Below are 19,297 nucleotides of genomic sequence, written 5' to 3'. Positions count from 1 at the left end.
GGTTACGGCTTGGTTGGCGCAGCGGTAAAGGCGACAGGAAGGTCCACCTACTGTTGCGATAGACGCGGTTCGAATCCTGCTGGGGCATGATCGTAAATTTATGTTTATGATTGTTTAATATTTGCGATTGTCCTAGGCAAGAGTCTAAAATCCGAGAAGGAAAATGTAGGGATTCCTTCTAGAAATGACGATGTGTCTTTTGAGGATATCCACGGTTCGACACATTATTTAACATTTTTATAAGTGAGAATTTTTTTCTGCGAGTGCGAATCGATACAAAATCACACATTTTTAACGCACTGAAAAACAATGTTTGTATACACTACGACAAAATGACGCATACTGAAGAGTGGGGCTTCAACATTTAATTAGTTACGAATGTACCCGAAATTATTTAATACACTGTAACACCATCTGTTGTAAATCCTTTAAATTTAATATTTTTCTATCAATGTGATTCACATTGGTTGATTGTCATTTATAAATGGACTGCTTTTGCAAATACTCTAATAATTGCAGTTAGAGTTGGGAACTATCGACTGAAAACAGTCGATAGTCAAAAAACTAACAACTGAAATCAGTAATTACTATTTTCAGTCAAATGCACGGTTCGACTTCCCAAATACTTAAGCTAAAGCTACTAAGCTACTTAAGCTAAAGTTAAGAATACGCTAGTACACTAAACATATATTGGATATATTGGATCACTTCGTATATCCATTTGATTTCCAGGTCATCCCGCAGCTCTTTGTTGATTGCGTAGCGACAAACATTGGTGATTAATCGTAGAACTTTGTTTTGATTGCGTCGGATTACTAATTTGTTTGATGTTTCAGTTCAACCCCATATTTGGATCCCATAGGTCCAACAAATCTCTTTGATCTTAGATCAAGTTGAGAATATCTTTCGACTAACCAAGTTGATTGAGTTTGAATCTAATCTGCTCTGCCTTTTGTCTAACATAATGTTTCGATAACAAATTTGATTTGTTCTGTTCGTAATTTAATTTTGTGTATATGACACAAAATTATATTACCATTTTGGTATCGTTTGGGTACCGACTTCAAACTGATCAGTTGGTAGTAGTTAAAATAATATTGTAAATAAATAAATAGATGTAGGTAGGTATTAAGCTAAATTATGTGTATATAGTAGAGTATAAAATACGTGTATTAGATAAGTTAAATAAGGTTCTGAATGTTCTGAATCTGCTCTGCTTTTGGTCTAACATAATACTTGCAATTTAGCCTACCATCGAGATGTATGCCGAGGTATTTAGCTGATTCTGCTTGAGAAATCGGACATCCGTCAAGTTTTATAATTAAATTTTTGTCATTTTGTCTAATTACCCTCTTTATTATAAGATGATGTTTACTCCATTATGATAAAAGTGGTGAAATCATTGAAATGATTAGCACTGTTTTTTTTTGTATTATAGTAATAACTAACATTATCTATACCTTAAAAGGATTCGAACCCGCGATAATTGTATCAATATACAGATTCATTCCGTTGTCTTGACCATATTTTCCATCTTATGCAATACTCATAAATAAAAGCAAAATAATAAAACGCCATTATTGCCATAATATAACGCGAAAAATAATAAAAACAAGCTTAAAATAATTGCACACAATAGTTCGACAGGATTGTTTGAAAATTCCCAAAGATTTTACGGTGTTGCTCGTAAATATTTGCAGTAATTCGTTAAAATATTCGAGGAATGTAATACGTACATAACGTGATATGACTTTGTTTGTAGTGGGTTCATATATTTCGCCATAATAGACAATCCGTACACAGGCAAAGGCTTTTTTCTAAATCAGTTTCTTGTTTAATTGATGAGATCCCACGAGCTGCTTCCCGTTCATGTACTTTTTTATTTAAACATGTATAAAAAAAATATGTGGATTAGGCAGCAGGAATTTTTCGTGTGATAAACATAAAATATTTGTCGTGTGCATTCCTCTGGTATTACATTATCTCTTCAATATTTAGTTAAGTTATTTATATTTAATTTAGTCAGTAATTAAATTGTGCTAAATACTTAACATATTTCATCAAATACCATATACACAATAGGTTTGTGCTCGTACAGAAAAAAAAACGTGGTCATTCACACAGCATAAACAATTTCCTGCATCAAATAGCAAAAAAAATACCTTTCAAGGTAGACAAGTTATTTTTCAAACAACTTTTGACTGTTCAATGTCAATAGCTAGTCTTGATGAAGTTATTCATCTCGTATTTATTCATGTAATTATAAAATGTAAAGAGATACTGGGTATTAATTATTGATTACCCAATATGGTTAATTTTTTTTAAATATTTTAAAGTCTCCTTTTACCAACAAGGGTTTTGTCTGAACTGAACCTATAGTTCCGGTCTTACCCAGCTTGGTTACGGGCGTGACTGGGATCATTTTATTTGTCAGATTTTGCACTCTTACCTAGGACAATCACAAACGTACATTTACGACCATGCCCAGCAGGATTCGAACCCGCGACTCTCGCAACAGCTGGTGGGCCGTCCTGTCGCCTTTACCACAGCGCCAACCAAGCCGAAGGTTAAATAATTATTACGCGTACTAACAATATCTTTTGGTATATTTTATATATTTTGATTTTGTGTAAGCCGACAGTGAAAATCGTATTTGGAAATATTTGTTATTGATATTAAGCACATATAGGTCAGATTATAGAACTGGATTTGTTTGCGATTGCTGTTTTAGACTCAATTTTAATATTTTCAATAAACAATCCAATGAAAACATTTAGATAGAAATCGTAATTTGAACGCTTTAAAATTTCAACTAAATAAAATAAATTAAAAAAATAATAGTGCATTTTTTATTTAATAAAATATGCATACATTTAGTGAATATTTAAAATACAAATAAATATAACATCAATTGTATTTTTCGAATTAACAGTATTTATAAGTAATTAGTCATTCCTTGCGGTGACCAATTAAGTGCTGTTCAGAACGTAAAAGAATAACAGTGTTAATTTTATATTATACGCTAGCGACCCGCCCTGGCTTCACACGGTTGCAATGCTGATACTAAATTAAATACACTACAGAAAAAATATGAACGTTGTATATAAAAACACAGCGGCCCGCTCCGACTTTGCACGGGCATAAAATATATATGCCTATGTCACTCAATGAAAACATGATTAAAATCGATCCAGTATTTTTGATTCATTCTTTACTGCCTTTGGCCTGCACGCATTAAATTTGGAGTAAAACAATTCCTCTTCCCCTATACTTACTATGAAGATTTCCTGCTATCTTTGGAATATCTAAATTCATACAATTTTTATTACATTACACATTTTTAAACGCAAATTTTAAATTTGTAATATCTCCGAAAATATTTGTTTAATTTACATGCTGTAAGGAACCATATTGATCTATATTAATTGCACACTGTATTTAAGGTACTTAATTCGATAAGGATTAATGCCGTATTGCTTAAAATAGCTTCGTAAATAAGCCATTTTCTCACGTAAAAAGTAAACAATAAAAATGGTTAATGTGGGTTATCCCTAAAAGATAAACATATACCATCGCGGACTTTTTTGTAGACCTTTTTATGGTGTACAATACTGTAGTACATTAATTTGATCTAACTCGTAGGGTTAGGCAGCGTTTTTGCTAATTGCTAAATAAGCCTAAAAAAATAGGTTAATTTACGACCTCACGTTAGAAACCTCTAAAATTAGCAATGTTGCCTTAGTATATTATGCATGTATTATACATATAAACCTTCCTCTTGAATCACTCTATCTATTGAAAAAAACCGCATCAAAATCCGTTGCGTAGTTTTAAAGATTTAAGCGCACATAGGGATATAGGGACAGAAAAGGCGACTTTGTTTTATACTATGTAGTGATTCTTAGCACAATCTTAATTTATAAGTTGTTGTCCATCGATAGCTACTACTTAGTCCCATCTTTTGAGGATGTCTAGCGTTGCTTAGACAGGTACAACTCATATGCCGGTACAAGTAGTAATCAAGAGAAGCAAAGTCTGGACAATCCAACAGTAGAGTAACATCGCCCATTTCAATGTTTACAAGTGTGTTTTCGCCGGTTTTGCAACATTCAGTCGAACGTTGTATTGCTGAAGAATAAAATTATTGTATATTTGCTCGTATTCCGGCCGATTTTCAGGCATTGTTTGTTTCAAATGTATCAATTTTTGTCTTTTTTGGCGGTCCGGGTCCTCTCTTTGTTTTCAATGTCAAAATCATAACTTTTAAAAAGTCGAAACTGGTAATCACATGTTGATATCAATGGAGCATGGTTGTCAGAAGTTTCACATAGTGCCCATTTCACATAGAAAAAATATTTGTTCATACTATTATTTGATCATTTGTTGCTTTCGTTCATTCCTCGATACTATAACAATACATTTATTCATATTCTTGATTCAAGTTAGATTTTCAATATTCATGAGCATAATAACGATTAATTATGTATGACATTATGGTTGATGACCTTGCATCTTATTAGCGACATGTTGTTCTATGCCGTTGAATTTAATTTTCCGGTATTCCGACCAAACTCCATAGTTGTTGCAGGATATCGCCGACGTACCTGCATTTAAAGATTTTTAATACACTAGGACCATGAAATATTAGAAGTGCTTACCGATATACGATAATAATTTGTGTTATATCACACGCCGTGACTAAATGCATTGCCCAAAATGGGGCATGCTTTAATTTTAATGATATTTAGTTGATAATGAATGCCCTAATTAACCAATTGCAATCTGATAATAAAAAAATTATTTTCTTTCTAACTAAAAAATAATTATAGCTGTTAAAATATTTGTTTAATTTGTTATAATATATATATTAAACGTTTCTTTTAATAAAATATTTTTAACAAAACAATTGAACCGACTTCAAACTTAGATTTTTAACATAAAAAACCTTTTAAAATAAAATATGTACATTATAATTGTTGTAATAACTAAATAAAAATAACCAAAAACCATATTTAACCTATCTACTACACGTATTTTATATATTACTACATACACACAATTTACGCAAGCAACAAATTAGATTTGTTTTGTTCGTAATTTAATTTTGTGTATATGACACAAAATTATATTATTATTTTTGTATTGTTTGGGCTCGGTACCGACATCAAACTGATCAGTTGGTAGTAGTAAAAATAATATTGTAAATAGATAAATTGGTTTAGGTAGGTATTAGGCTAAATTGAGTGTATATAGTAGAATATAAAATACGTGTATTAGATAAGTTAAATAAGGTTTTTGTTTACTTTGATTTAATTATTACAATGATTATTATGTGCATATTTTATCATAAAACTTTTTTTATGTGATAAAAATCTAAGTTTGATTATTTTTTAATGTTTAGTGAGTTCCTTAGTTTTTGAATCCTGTTCAATTTTTTTGTTAAAGATAATTTATTTATATCTTTTTAGTGTTATATATTTACTCAATAAATTAGGCAGTTATTGTACAATGGGTAGGCCACGTACAGGTTCAGCCAAAGAACGCATCAGGCATCAGGGTCCGCTACCTAGCCAAAGAAATTTGAGAAATGTTCTAAACAAACTAAAACAACAAAAATTTGCTGTCCCCGTCGGGAATCGAACCCGCGACCTCCGCGTATCAGTTGAACGCTCCAATTGTTACCCTGTAGAAGGGTTGCCTACAGTATTTATACGGCGAGTCATATGATATAGTTAGTGCTTAATGCTCCCAGTATTTATTAAAATACCTGGTTTTTTAAGACATAAGATTCAAACGTTACTAAAACATTGAAAAACAGTGACGAACCAAATCATTTCCATAAATTTCTCAAACAAAAATTAAATGAACCTTCCGGTGCCATTATGTACAAAAAAATCTGTAATCTATTAATGAATAATGATACACATGTCTCCTTACTAACCGCTTTTAGGCTGTGTGGGCATGACTCATGAATGAAATATGTAGGACCAAATATCGAATTATTTCGTTCATACATAGATCGCAGAATGGAAACAATAATTATGTATGATTCATGATTTGTAACATTTTTCCAGGAAAATAAACTGCATTATTTTAATCTATTTTTAAAATAAGCCACATTCGTACTGATGACTTCATAAAAAAAACTCAAATCTGTCTGTTATTACCTGTTGCTTCAAAATAGTATTAAATGGTAAAAATCACACTACTATATAATTTTTTAAAGTCCTAAGAGTCCCCAGATACTGACTATTACTCGGGAAATCAGGAAAGGGAGTCAAAGAATCAAGATAACCGCAGAGGCCCCCTCCTTTCATGATAGTGTCTAAGTATAGAGACTCTTGGATTAGACTCAAACAGAACACATACTTACAATAGTCAAATCATTTGAGTTTGTGGTATAGTTAAATGTATTTAAGGAAAAAACACAGCAGTATTAGTACATAAGCATTATTGGTATAGAGTTTAAAGTAATGAGCCAATGGATTCTTCTAAAATTATTCATAATATGTGTATTATTAAGCATTAAATTTTCTACCGTCGGCTTGGTGGCGCAGTGGTAAAGGCGATAGGACAGCGATCCTTCTACTGTTGCGATAACCGTGGGTTCGAATCCTGCTGGGGCATGGTCTTAAATGTATGTTTGCGATTGTTTAATATTTGTGAATGTTCTAGGCACGAGAGTAAAATGCGACAAGGAAAATGATCCCAGTCACGTCAGTAACCAGGGTTGATTTCTAAAGTTGGGCACTCGTCAGTCAGTAGGCTTAATGCTGAGGACCGTGGTTCGGAGTCCACGTTAAAATTTAAGCCCAGTCCAGATAAACCCACAGTTGGTAAAAGGAGACTTTAAAATACATATAAAAAAATTCAATGTACAAATACTAATATTTACATTTTTGTATCGTGGTTTTCTTCCAGAGTTATATGAGAAAATCCAAGATGTTGGGAGGCAATTTATTTCTGATTAAAATAATACTTACGTCTTAAATTTTCAATCCATAAAAGAAATAAATTAATCACCTTATGAAGAAATGTTCATGTTCATGTTCTTGTCAATATATCGCATTTTTTTCATAGTTATATGAAGTAATTGAAAGGAAAATAATTATACAACATATTTTTTAAAACAGTGTATTAGCTATTATATTAGACTTGTATAGATGTTAAGGTTTTCTCATGTAGGTAACATAGATAGAATAAATATTTGTATTCATATCTGACCTAAGAAAATATCCTACACATAATATTTTTGTTATATCTTCAAAAATAGGAAATGTTTATAATAAATAAATCTAATGTTCAATATATAATATATATATCTTATTAAGTATTAACGCTTCCTTCAATGTATTTTGAGCATACAAAAGAAAACATGTATTTTTGTGATTCTATATTAAGAAAAAAGTGACAAAAAAATGTTGGTTTGTAAATGCTGTGAAATCTTCACATTATACGTAAATTGCAATGAAAAAAATAATAAAACCGTTATTTTTTGTATAAAGTAAATAGTTTTTCAGATGCAACCAAAAACTGAGATTAAACATTTATTTATTATACATGTATTGTGATAGTATTTTTGACATTTTTAAATTTAGAGACAAAAAAATATTATGAGCTTATTAAGCGTCAGATTTTACATTAGTGCTGATATTTTCTTAAGCATTATTTTTCATGTACAGTTAATTATTTTTTAGTTATGAATATAAAGAGAGTTTCAAAAACGTTTACTACAGAAGAAATCTTAGGTATAAAATACTAATACGTTAAATGATTTTAATCTTATGAGGAAAACACCATCTTGTTATGCATAAATTTCTAAATAAATAGTGTTATTTTGATAATTGTACCTTGGTTTATAGCGGAGTTAAGTAAAAATTACTTAAACAAACAGCTAGTCACAATTTAAAGGAAAAACGATATTTTTTTAATATTTTCGAAAAAACATCAAATATATAAAATACATAATTACACTTTCTTATTGAGCATTAAATTCTACATAAATTTTGATATTTTCATTCACATATCATGGTTTTATCCAGGGTTATTTGAGAATATCTAGGATAATTTGAAAAGATTATTTTCTCATAAAAATACATTTGTGTTCTAAATTTCAAAAATTTACTATATATTAGAGAAATAATTTTTGATTTTAATTAAAAGATAAAGCTTTTTATTAATAATAAAAAAATATAAGAGAAATAAATAATTTCTGTATAATATATTCATACACTATATACATAAATATACACGACTCCAGAGCTATATTGGAAAAATCAAGACAAAAATTAATAGAATTATAGCAAAGAAAAATATTATGTTATGAAAAATGTTACAACGCAGTCTTATTTTCGCATTGTCTGTCGCTAATTTTCTCTATTAAATAACAAATAATTATATTAGATCAACAATGTTTTGTAAAAATAAAATTAACCTGAAATTACTTCCTACCCAGAAGTCTTGTAAACAACAACGCGTGTCAAGTTAGTTTAGAATATACGCGCATGTGCAGTTCTGGTCAATCAACACGTACGCTGGTGTCCTTTTACTGTCTGAATGAGAACAGTAAGAGAGGTTCTAAGAATACAATTGCCAGAACGCCAAAGGTGACAAAATGCTTTATCGCTGTTAAAATTCATGGCACACACGTACGTAAGGATTGATCATAAAACAATGGCGCCAACATAAAACGCGGGACCTCTTTTTAAACGTCGCCCGAATAATTTGCGTGATAAAATTATTAAATATCATTATTACAATATAACACAATTAATATGTTTCATTAATATATTCCATTGACCACTGCATCAAAAGGGTTATAGCGTAGTATCTAAATAAATTAGTTATTAGTCGGCTTGGTTGGGGCAGTGGCAAAGGCGACAGGACGATCCTACTGTTGCGATAGTCGCGGGTTCGAATCCTGCTGGGGTATGGTCATACATTTATGTTTGTGACTGTCCTTAGGCAAGAGTGCAAAATCCGACAAAGAAAATGATACCAGTCACGCCAGTAACCAGGCTGGGTAACACCGGATGTCTTGTGGGATGATTCCTAAGTTGGTTACTCGCCAGTTGGTAGGCTTAATGGACCGTGATTCGGAGCCCACGTTAGACAGTAGATCCAGTCCAGATAAACACTCGTTGGTAAAAAGGAAACTTTGAAATATAAATAAAAAAAATTAGCTATTAGTTTGTTATGTTGTTCTGTACACCACGTTTGTTTTATAATTTCCACAATCAATTGCTTCTTGGCGATTTTGTATTCTTAATCTCTTGTTCATCTACTTCAAATGTTATCAGTTTTCTTAACCAACTTTATTGATCTAAGTACATTCAGTGATCAATAGAAATATTCGTCACTCTCTGTTTTGCATCATCGTGGTTTCTTGCGGTTTGGTCCAGTAGCTGCACTGCTTCCACTTTACTGTGGTTAGTAACCATATTTTATGTTTTAAGGCGAAATCTTTCTCTTCGTTGCCTACCTCAGCATTGCATTATTAGTCAGTTTGATCTGTTAGTGTAACCCCATATTAGTACCCCATTGGTACAAATGGTATATCTTAGGTTAAATAGGAAGTATCTTTCGACTAGCCTACCATCGAGGTGTATGATGACGTATATCGCTAAATCTAATTGAGTAATTATTCTTAAGTTTTTGTATTATGCTTTGTATATTTCAAGCTATTAAGCTGTATTTATCACTTTCTATTCCAATTATGGATCTTACTGACTGTGCTTTTGATCATATGCTTTCTATAGTGTTAGATATAATTACCATCCATATTTATATATTTAATGTTTTCCTGCAACTCTAGGGGCGATTACTATGGAGAAATCAATCACAATAACAGGTCAATTGAAAAGTTCCCGGCTCGACACATAGATGGCGCTAGTAGAATTAAATCCATATGTTTTCTAGTGAGCCCTAACCCTCAAAAGATGCATGTAAAATTTGACTCATTAGTGTGTGAATTATAGAATATTCAAAGAAGCAACTTTTGTTATTGTGAAAAAATGGATAAAAAGGAATTTCGCGTATTGGTAAAATATTGCTTTTAGAAGGGAAAATACAGTTGAAGCAAAAACTTAGCTTGATGCGAGTTTCCGGACACTGCCCCAGGAAAAAATCAACCACCCAGGATTGGTATGTTAAGTTTAGACGTGGTGAAATGAGCACTGAAGACGGTGAACGCAGTGTCCACAGAAAAGGTTGTTACCGACGAAAACATTAAAAAAATCCTCTAAATGATTTTGAATTACAGTAAATTGAAATTGAATGAAATAGCAGACCCTCTAAAGATATCAACTGAACGTGTACATCATAACATTCACAAATATATGGTATATGGGTATGAGAAAGCTCTGTGCAAAGTGGGTGCCGCGCGAGCTCACTTTTGACCAAAAACAACGTGATTAAACAAATTAGATTAATAATAAACTCGAGTTTTTGCGTCGATATGTGACAATGGATGAAACATGGCTCTATCATTTCACTCCGAAGTCCAATCGACAGTCATCTGAGTGGACTGCACACGATGAACCCGCTCCAAAGAGCGGGAAAATGCAACAGTAGGCTGGTAAGGTTATAGCGTCTGTATTTTGGGATGCGCATGGAATAATTTTCATTGACTACCTTGAAAAAAAAGACGGACCATCAACCGCGACTATTACATAGCGTTATTAGACCGTTTGAAGGACGAAATCGCCGAAAAACGACCGCATTTGAAGAAAAAAAAGTACTTCACCAAGACAACGCACCGTGGCTTAAGCCAGTGAAAACGATTGCAAAAATCCATGAATTGGGCTTCATATCGCTTCCTCATCCACCGTATCTTCCAAATCTGGCCCCCAGCGACTATTTCCTATTCTCAGATCTCAAAAGAATGCTCGCTGGGAAGAAATTTTCGTCGAGTGAAGAGGTAATCGCCGAAACTGAGGCCTATTTTGAAGCAATGGACAAATCGTACTACAAAAATGGTATCGAAAAGTTGGTGGAGGGTCGCTATAATCAGTGTATCACCCTTGAATGGAATTATGTTCTATCTAATTTCGCCAAAAAAATGTGTGTTACTATGGAGGCTGGAGACTATTCAATTGATCTGTTATAAAGCCAATCCGTTATGATACTAACCATATCAACACTGAATTACATTAAAATGATCACGAAAACATTGTATCTGGTCTCACAATTTGGTTACGCCACTGTTGACGATCGTTAAAATCCACCCGAAACCAAACGTCAATAAAATCGTTTCAGGAAAACCCCAATTTTTTCATAGCCGAAAACGTCATCGAATGCGACGTTTTATCCACACTGTAACTGTTCACCTGAAAACATTATATCAGTTCGGCGGCATGGCGCGAGTCTTTTATTGGACGTTTGGTCCTTTCATCAAAACGTGAAAAGATACGATATTTATTATTGCTTTTTGTATATATCGGACTACGCGTACCCTTCGTTTTAATTAAAACGTTTATTTTTAGATTCTCCGTTTTTCCCGTTATGAGAGATTCGTTCCGGATATCAAATTATATCGAATATGTTGATTATTATATATTTTGGTTGTTTTTCCTCAACGGTTATATAAAAATGTAAGATTTTATTTATAAACAATATGATGGAACATACATTTCAATTACAATATATTTACATTGTTTGATTCATACTGCTTCAATAAAATATTAAAAAAGTGCTCCACGTAAATAATGATACCTCGCATACACTACAGATATCTCACATCTAATATAGATAAAAGAAATGGCCAACCCAATCCAACTTATGTTACACTTGTTCGCATATCATGATGTAAAACCTTATTCGTTGTACCATAACCTTAAAATTAAGTTTCTACTTCTTTAAGATCAATTTTCTAAAATGCTTTGATATGTAAAACTAGCGATCCGCCCCGGCTTCGCACGGGTGCAATGCTCATACTAAATTAAATACACTACAGAAAAAATATGAACGTTGTATATAAAAACATAGCGGCCCGCTCCGACTTTGCACGGGCATAAAATATATATGCCTATGTCACTCAATGAACACATGATTAAAATCGATCCAGTATTTTTGGTTCATTCATTACTGCCCTTGGCCTGCACGCATTAAATTTGGAGTAAAACAATTCCTCTTCCCCTATACTTACTATGAAGATTTCCTGCTATCTTTGGAATATCTAAATTCATAAAATTTTTATTACATTACACATTTTTAAACGCAAATTTTAAATTTGTAATATCTCCGAAAATATTTGTTTAATTTACATGCTGTAAGGAACCATATTGATCTATATTAATTGCACACTGTATTTAAGGTACTTAATTCGATAAGGATTAATGCCGTATTGCTTATATATATATTATATATATATATATATATATATATATATATATATATTATATATATATATATATATATATATATATATATATATATATATATATATTATATATATATATATATATATATATATATATATATATATATATATATATATATAATATTAGTGAAATTTGTACGAATAGTTTTTAAGAAATAATTAGTTGAATAAAAATTGTGTGGCTATTAATAGATTATTATTATTAAATACCGATCTAGCTTCCTCTTGTAGTCACCTATCCACACAAAGACATCTCTCCCTTAACTACCTCTCGCAAATATTGGTGATTTCCTGGTGACAGATTTCCCCTTGGATTTGCATCAACACCTTCCTGTGTCAACTCTCAAAAAATGAATATTATAAGTACATCGATACCGATGACCCCAAATCCTGCAGAGGAAGTTTTTAAACTTCCTAAAAAAACCCTGTTCCACTAGCTGCCAAAAAATGTAAAACCAACAAAAAAAATTGTCCAAATCGAAGATTGGGTACTTGCAGAAATCATTAGGAACATTGACAAGAAAACCCGACCGAGAGCAGTCGAAAGGTGTGCCTATTTGCGGTATTTTAATATGGATCTGGTAACCGCTAAATGGTATAACGTGTTCAGTATTGTTGGTCCATATATTCGGAAAAAATGGCTAACAAATGGAATTATATTATATCCAATCATGAACCCTTATTTCGTTATTTAGCTGAAATCAAAACCACAGTTAGAGAATATCACGCTTATTCAACAGATTCGTCAAACGGAGGATATTTTTGGATATATTTCGTTCAGATCAAGATATTTTGATATAGTTTACTAACAAAACAATTAATGTCACTGTAGCTAGAGCCTAGTGTATAACGATAGAATTAACAATAGATTAACTGTATACCCATATCTTCTACAATATAACGAATTAATTCCACAAAAATGCACAGAAAAGCCATCAATATATTCACACACTTGACGGCGACTGAGGATGTTCTGTATGTTTACCGATTAGATATGCTAAACAGTTTAAGGTTATCAGGCCCGACAACTTCAAGTTGCATTTAATAACACTTAAGGAATTTATGTTCCGACCAATTTCAATCAATTTTTATTTTTCAATCAACGTATTGCGATGAACCGTTCCGAAAATAAAGATGTATCAGAGTTATATTTATTTTGTCGATGATTTAACTACTGAGACTAATTGACAAAACATTTTAGAAGAAAATATTTTAATATACGCAACAAAATATTAGTAGATAAAGTTCGTTTCTTTTATGCTCCGTTTCACGCTTTAATTAGATTTTGGAATATCGTCTTTATCAACTAAAGAACGAAGTCAGGACTGTTGAGTGGAGGAACCCACTATATCCACTTACTTGAGTATATTTACCGCTATCTTTCGTCAGATTCAGATCTGTGCTAGACGGAGGGCGGTTTCACAATAAATTCTTACAAAACTCCTTCTTATTAATTAAAACTGCGTTGAAAAACAATTTGTTAATAAGGTTTTTACAACATACGACGTGGATTAACCAGTATAATGGTTAAATTCCATTTTTCTCAGTAGACCTTATACATCCAAAACGTTTTGAATCGGCATCATTAAAATTTAACAATATAAACGTCGCTAGCCAGGCGCTAGCATGAATTTAGCACAATCCCAAAATATAAAAAACAACCGACAAAACTCGCATCATTCATAAACCGCCCTTTGTTATTACTTTTTTAACACAATCTAAAATCGCCTGACGTGTATTCATCGGTATTACATTTGAATTCCATTTTTACTACTAGATCTAATACATCAAAACATTTTAAATGTATATCGTAAAAATTTAATAACATAAACGGCTTTAACCAAATTTTAACATGAATTCAGTAGAATCCCGAAATATAAAAAACAACCTCCAACTTACATAATTCACAAACCGTCATACATCAAAACATTTTAAATATGTATATTAAAATTTTAATAATATAAACGTATTTAGTTAGACGCTAGCATGACTGTGGTACAATCCCGAAATATAAAAACAACACCCAACTTGCATCATTCATAAACCATCATACATCAAAACATTTTAAATGTGCACATTCAAATTGTAATAACATAAACGTGCTTAACCAAATAACAATGTGGATTTAGAACAATCCCAAAATATAAAAAACAACACCCAACTTGCATCATTCATAAACCATCATACATCAAGACATTTTAAATGTGCACATTCAAATTGTAATAACATAAACGTGCTTAACCAAATAATAATGTGGATTCAGAACAATCCCGGAATATAAAGAACAACCCTAACTAGCATAATTCATAAACCGCCATACTTTGAAACGTTTTAAAAATGTATACTCAAACTGTAATAGTATAGGCGGCCTTAATCGAATGTTAACATGGATTTAGAACAATCCCAAAATATAAAAAACAACACCCAACTTGCATCATTCATAAACCATCATACATCAAAACATTTTAAATGCGCACATTCAAATTGTAATAACATAAACGTGCTTAACCAAATAATAATGTGGATTTAGAACAATCCCGGAATATAAAGAACAACCCTAACTAACATAATTCATAAACCGCCATACATTGAAATGTTTTAAATGTGTATACTCAAACTGTAATAGTATAGGGGTCCTTAATCAAATGTTAACATGGATTTAGAACAATCCCAAAATATAAAAAACAACACCCAAATCGTATGAATCATAACCTGCTATACATCAAAGCGTTTTAGATGTGTATCATCACAACTTAATAATATAAACGTCCTTAACCAAATGCTAGCATGAATTTACCATAATCTCGGAATATAAAAAACAACCCTCAACTCGCATCATCCATCGTAAGTCAAGTTTTAGTATAGTTTTTTTTTAGTTTTTGATCACGCGTGCAGTATATATAATAATAAGATACCTAACGCATCTAATCTTAAGATTATATTTTCAGAATAACTCCTGTAGCATTTAATTCTCCACACCATATCTGATCAGAAATCACTGTCAGATATGGTGTATAATCTATAATACGGGGTCTTCGTCAGGTGCGGTTCACTGCTTGTTGCATGTACGATGTCTTTATAGGAACGGTCGTGGAAGTCTTTGATGTAGTGAAACAGACAAGTGATTAGTATATTTATTTTCAGTTTGGTTGTAAGGCTCGCGAAGGAAATGTTCGAAGCCTTGTTAATCCACTAAAGCTACCGAGCTGGCGTTCGAACTTAAAGAAGATTATTTGACGGCGGTTTCCTTTTGGGCGATTAATTTGTCTTCTGAAGCCCTTTGGATGCTATTTTCTCTAGTATTTTTCGGGTTTATAATCAATTCCAAGATGTAAATTTAATGGAATGTTGAATATGATATCTTAAATTTATTGTGTTAAGAAATAGTAATCTATATATAACATAACAGATAATTATTTTATTATGTTAAAAAATGTTGGGTTTTATAAAAATATTTAATATTTTTTTTTTATTGAAAATGATCAGGTAATTTTAAAAAATCCTCAACCTTCATATTATTGAAGATCTAAACCTCAAAAATATATACAAAGAGTAGTTAACGAAAAAAAATGCCGCCCGTCACTTCTACCGTTAGTCATATGTGTAAATATCACTGCCTATATATTAGCACTAAACTATTTCACTATACAAATAAGTATGATTTATGTAATCAATCCATATCTCTAGAGAATGTTAAAATGTTAAAATAGAGTGCCAACCAAACAATACCCTTTTAAATGATCTTCACGCAATGTATACATTGATATCGCAGGAATAAAAATAAACAAACGTAAGTGTGTGCCAACATATTTTAGAATAATAGTTCTCCGCTTGATTATATCTGGTTTGCCATGATTTTGCTTTTATTTTATCAAAAAAAATGTCATTGAATTTGTTAAGGATTTCAACAGAAAAAAACATCTATACTTCAAATGTTATACGCCCTGAGACAATAAAACATAACATATTAAAAACAGTTAAAAATCGAAAGAAAATATAATAGTAACGGTACGAATATTACGGTAATATACTGATCGCTCTGTGGTCGAATTTCGCCCACACTTTATTAAGTTAATTAAGTTTCTCTCATAGCAGAGTAAAGAGAAAAATTTAAAAAGTATATGTCAAAAACAAGTCAAGTTATATCTCAAAAACTAACATTAATTTATTTTTAATGGCATTTAATTAAATCAAAAAGTTATGAGAAAAGTGCTGAGAAGAATCCTTAAGGCCCAAGTAAACCAAACATCCATTTTGTAATTATTTTACGTACATTGTCCCTTTTTTGGTTCATTAATCTCGGGACAACGTTATTTCCTCTTTCAGATGCGGTTTTCTCGAAAAGGTTGTATGCAAAGGACGTTATTTTAAAACTGTTTAACGCAAACCAGCTTTTCGTGTGTTAGTAAATCGTACTTTTATGAGTTTAAATTTCATTTAAACCTTGCCGGGATTGTACCAAATTTAAAACTAACACGTTCCGAGAGCAGCCCATGAAAAAGTCCCACAAAAGCCGAGTCAGTTTTTTGTTCTTTCCCCCGATGTTTATTGCTGTACCCGCATTTAATCGCGATTTATTCTATCGGCACGCTGGTGCCATATTAACCAGGAAACTAAGCTGTTGCACCTTTTAATTGGAGATGATAAGTGTATCAATATTTACTTTTAAAGACCATTGCTGAACCATTTAAACCTTTACATAGATAAGCACAAAACCTTTATTCAATTTTTATATTTAAACAAGTAATTCTAACGTAAATACCATAGACATTACGTTTTTAAAAAAATAGTCCTTAAAATAATAGATGAAAATAGGAAATACCAAAAAATAAAAAAAAACCTCTTTATACCTCTGGTCCTCCATTTCACTTGTCATTCCAAGTCTTGTTTTTCTATGGATACAATGTTTATGAAGGCTAATAACCTCGAAAAGTTTAAAGATAAAAATACTCTAGTGTTTGTTTACTTTTGGATGATATTAATTTGATAATTTATGCTATCTAAATTTAACTCAATCAGATTCGCCATATAAACATATATATTGCCATAAACTGTTCAATATATAATAAAGCTTTATTATCGCGAAAATTCTTGATTTCCCTTGGTATTAATACACTCCCACAAAGATCCCATCATTCTAAAGACTCTCCACGTACCTACTGTGCAAAATTTTTGATTGATTTATATATCTCAAAAAACAAAATCACGATATAAATCTACCAAATCAACAGTCAAAATGATGAATTTATACCTCACCATATTTATATATAGTCCTTCCAATAAAATAGCCAACACCGTGCCAAATTCAGTTTGTAAAAACTTAAAATCCCTTTTAAACCCAGAGAGTTGGTGTTTCTCATTTTACTAATTACAATTTCCCTGGTTAAAATGAGACACAATGAAGTCTGATGCGCCCGCACATGTAACCCAATTGGTCTATAAAATTCGATTTGTATTCCTGCTAGTCTATACCATTCTCATATGTAAATGTACATCTAATAAAACAATTCTAACGTATAGTCTATTCAAAGTTTTTTTAGTAATGCATCATGGATATTTGTGACGTCGAAATATTGCAATGTTGCCGAATTAACTCTGAGTTTTAGTTCAGTTTAGCTTCGACATACAAAAAAAATCTAATCTAAATAAAATAACTGAACAAAAATGTTATCAAATATAATTTATCTTAACATTATAGCATATCTAAAAACTACAGTTAATTATACAGCCACAATAATTTATAGGTAAGAGTTAAAATCTCTTATCACTATTGCTTCCAAGAATTTTTCATACATCTGACAGCCGACCGCCGTCTGTTTGTCAGATGTACACTAAATTATTCAAAATATTAGTTATAATTACTACAGGTTATAAACCGGCAACAATGAATAATTTAATGTTAAATGAAATTATATTTCATAATATTTTTGTTTAATTATTTTATTTAGATTAGAATTTTGTTGTATGTCAAAGCCAAACTGAACTAAGACTCAGAGATAATTCGACAACATTGCAATATTTCGACGTCACAAATATTCATGATGCATTACTAAAAAAACTTCCAATAGACTATACAAACTATTGTGGCTGTTTAATTTACTATAGTTTAAGTCCTTCAATAAATATGCTTTAGATGTACTATAAAGTTAAAATATATTATATTTCATAAAGTTTTTGTTACATTATATTATTTACATAAGTATTTTGTTGTCAGAATCAAAATAAATGAACACCTACATTTGGCGCGGCATCGTCGCATTATAAATTTTGATGGAGTGCATTGTCTATTTTATTGGAAGAATTATATATAATAAATAGATTTATTACTAACCATTATTAATGAATGTTGACAAAACAATACGTATTATAATTATACGTATAATTCTAATCAAAATTGAAAAAAAACATTAAACTACATTCATAAGTACAATGATTTTATCAAATAGATTAATTCCAGATAGCAACCAGACATATTAAAACAAAACAAAAAACGAAAATCGTAATAGAAACTTGATTATGGATGATTTAAGTTAAAATATGATGTCGTTATATTTCCAATTTTATTATTTCTTCAAAGACGAAACTGAAGCTTTAAACGAAACAATTTTTGGGCTATATATAGGCAGCCGGTCTCTTATATCCAGTAAAAATTCCGTAATGGAACCCGGGAAAAACATCTCGAAAAATATTAGGCGCACCTGGAAAAGAATACATTACGTGAAAATGACAAATGATATTAAAAAATCTCCTCTATTACGGGCTGTAATGATGTATGCTTTGATATAATTTAAAACTACTTCTTTTAATATTCGGTATAAGCTTTAAACTTACTCATGAAGTACGGGTATATAAATTCATTTGAAATGACTTACAACAGATGGCGTTACTATGTATTAAATCGCATCGGTTTCACTTGTA

Source organism: Rhynchophorus ferrugineus, unplaced genomic scaffold (assembly GCF_030347505.1).
Source record: "Rhynchophorus ferrugineus isolate W39M unplaced genomic scaffold, kcgeb_rfMv2 rfM6, whole genome shotgun sequence".
In the NCBI taxonomy this organism is placed as follows: domain Eukaryota; kingdom Metazoa; phylum Arthropoda; class Insecta; order Coleoptera; family Curculionidae; genus Rhynchophorus; species Rhynchophorus ferrugineus.
Note: the sequence above shows the minus strand (reverse complement) of the source record.